We start from the raw sequence: 3,059 nt of genomic DNA on the forward strand, positions 1-3,059 counted from the left end.
CCCAATGAGATGGATTGACAAGTGGCAGCTACAATGGGCTCAAATGTAACATTAGTAAGGATGGTGCAGGATTAGGCAATGTTTCGTTCTGTTGTGCATAAGGATGCTAAAAGTCAGAACTGACTCAATGGCATCAGACAACAATAAAGGCAGCAACTCAGATCAGTGGAAATGATGTGACCTTTATGATAAATGTTATTATAATAATCAGAGTTCATTATAGGGAAAAGATAAAATTTGTTCTATCGCCATACTTACCCAAGACTAACAAAATGTAAACCTTCTGAGAACTGAGTCATATAAAACTATATTTATTATTAAAATTTCATAAAATTTGTTTTGCACACTATAATTTCACAATTATTCCACATTTACTAAGTGATTATAACACTTTCATACTGATCCTTTGAGATATATGGAAATATAATGTCATCTCCTAAAAATATATAATAAGTGAAATTAAAAAATATCAAAAGACCTGGTGCTGGCTATTCAATCAGCAAGAAGTAAAAAGAAAAAAGACATTCTGAATCCAGACTCTCATTTCATTATTCTGATCTTCTCTTCTTCTTTCTTCTTTCTCTATATGCCACTTTCATGTATGTTTCTTCTCTTTACTTTTCATATCATTTTTTTTCTAATTAGAGAGACAGGTACTATGAAAGAAGGATAAGTGAATGGATAATAAATAGGTGGATGGATTCAAACATAAATTGTAAGATAGATGGATAGGGAAATATATAGGCAAGAGGCTCAGCAGATTAAGATGTGTCATGTCAGCGGATAATGACGTGTCATGGAGAAGAAACAATGAATCTATTCTCACCTTTGACTTCATGTGTCGCGAACTGTTTTCAAGCACTAATATATCTGGGAAAATCACAATTACAGCAAGCTCTCTGTACATTCTCCAAATACTTTTCACATGTCTATAAAATGTACTTAACCGTCCAGATGTCAATTTCAGCAAAGAAAAGATCATTTCCCAAACAATTATTATGTCATGGTTCCTGGTTTTATAGTGAAACATAAAATAAAAATAGCTTTTATTAATTCATTTCTGCTGTCATTTTTTATGAACAAACTCTAACCATTAATGAACTATGACTATGGCCCACATTTGACAAGATACTGGGGGTGATTTGCCAGCTTTAATATGAATGTAGATAATTGCTTAATTTATGGCCAAAAGTGATTTGTCAATTGTTGGAGTTGACAGGAGTGATTTGTTTTCTGATATATTTTGTGAACCTTTATGATTCTTTGGATTTGATTTCTCCAGTTAAAACATTGTATCTGTTGTTACTACCAGTATCCATTGGAAAACTCATTGAGAGGGGACTCCATAAACAATTTATATAACTATCAGGACTAAAGAAATGTTTGTGCTTGCTACACTGAGAATCAGGCACTGATTTTCAGTGGTCTGCTGAGGAAAAAGTAACTTTTCTTCTACTTGTTCGAATTATTAAATGTTGTCTTTGTCCACTGCACTTTGAATCTTTAACAGACATTGACTATTATTAGAGCAGTTACTCAACTGCACAATTACCAAAAGGACTGTTTCTGAAATACTGAGTATACAGAACATAATCTCCAACTATAATTGTGAAACCCAGTTATATCAAAGAGAAAATGAGGCAATTCCTTTATGAAATGATTGTGGATAGACAAACTCATTAAACAAGTCTGTGACTAATAAGCTTTGATTATATTCCTTCCATCTTCTTTTGATGCTTCCTGCGTCATTCAATATTTTGCCCACTGTTGTTGTTGTTAAGTGTCGTTAAGTCAGTTCTGACTCATAGTAACACTGTATAGGGTTTCCAAGAAGGAGCTGGTGGTTTGAACTGCCAAACTTGTGGTTGATCCAGTGCCGACCCAACAGCACTACACCAGAAGTCCTAGAATTATTAAGCATAGCAACCCAAGGCTTGAGTTTTTATTTCAGTTCTTTCAGCTTGAGAAATGCTGAACATATTCTTCCAGTTTGTTTTTCTAACTCCAGGTTTTTGCACATTTCATTATAATACTTGACTTGGTCTTCTTTAGCCTCCCTTTGAAATCTATATTCAGCTCTTTTACATCATCATTTCTTCCAGTTGCATTAGCTTCTCTAAGTTCAATTGCAAGTTTCTGAGTCTCTTCTGACATGCTTTTTGGTCTTTTCTTCCTTTCCTGTCTTTTCAATGACCTTTTACTTTCTTCATGGATGATATTCTTGATGTCATCAGATTAGTCTTCAGGACTTTAACTACTAGTGTCTAGTTCATCAAATCTTTCTTGAGATGGTCTTTAAATTCAGTTGGCATGTATTCAAGGTCATATATTGCCTCTCAAGGATTTGTTTTAATTTTCTTCAGCATCAGACTGAATGTATGAGCAATTGGTGGTCTGTTTCACAGTCTGTCCCTAGTCTTGTTTGGCTGATGATATTGAGCTTCTCCACCATCTCTTCTCACTGATATAGTCAATATGATTCCTGTGTATTCCATTTGGTGAGGTCCATACGTTGTTTATAAAAAGGTAATTGTAGTGAACAACTTGTTGATCTTGCATGCGATCTCCAGCATCATGTCCATCACCGAGACCATATTTTCCAACTACTGATTCTTCATCTTTGTTTTCAACTTTCATATTATAAGCACCAGTAATTATCAATACATCTTGACTGAATATTTGATCTATTTCAGACTGAAAAAGTTAGTATAATTCTTCAATTTCATCATCACTGGCTTTAGTGGTTAGTGTGCAAATTTGAATAATAGTTGTATTAACTGGTCTGTCATGTAGGCATATGGATACCAACAGCATATCATATCACCAACAGCACTGACACCATTCCTCTTGAATTTGTTGTTCCCAATATAGTAGACTGTATGATCATCCAATTGAAAATGGCTTACCAGTCCATTTCAGTTCACTAATGCCTAGAATATCAATATTGGAGCGTTCCATTTCATTTTTGATGGCTTCTTATTTTCCTATATGCATACTTTGTACATTTGACATCCCAATTATTAATTGACATTTACAGCTGTTTCTTCTCATTTTAAGTT

This window comes from Chrysochloris asiatica, unplaced genomic scaffold (assembly GCF_000296735.1).
Source record: "Chrysochloris asiatica unplaced genomic scaffold, ChrAsi1.0 scaffold00048, whole genome shotgun sequence".
In the NCBI taxonomy this organism is placed as follows: Eukaryota; Metazoa; Chordata; class Mammalia; order Afrosoricida; family Chrysochloridae; genus Chrysochloris; species Chrysochloris asiatica.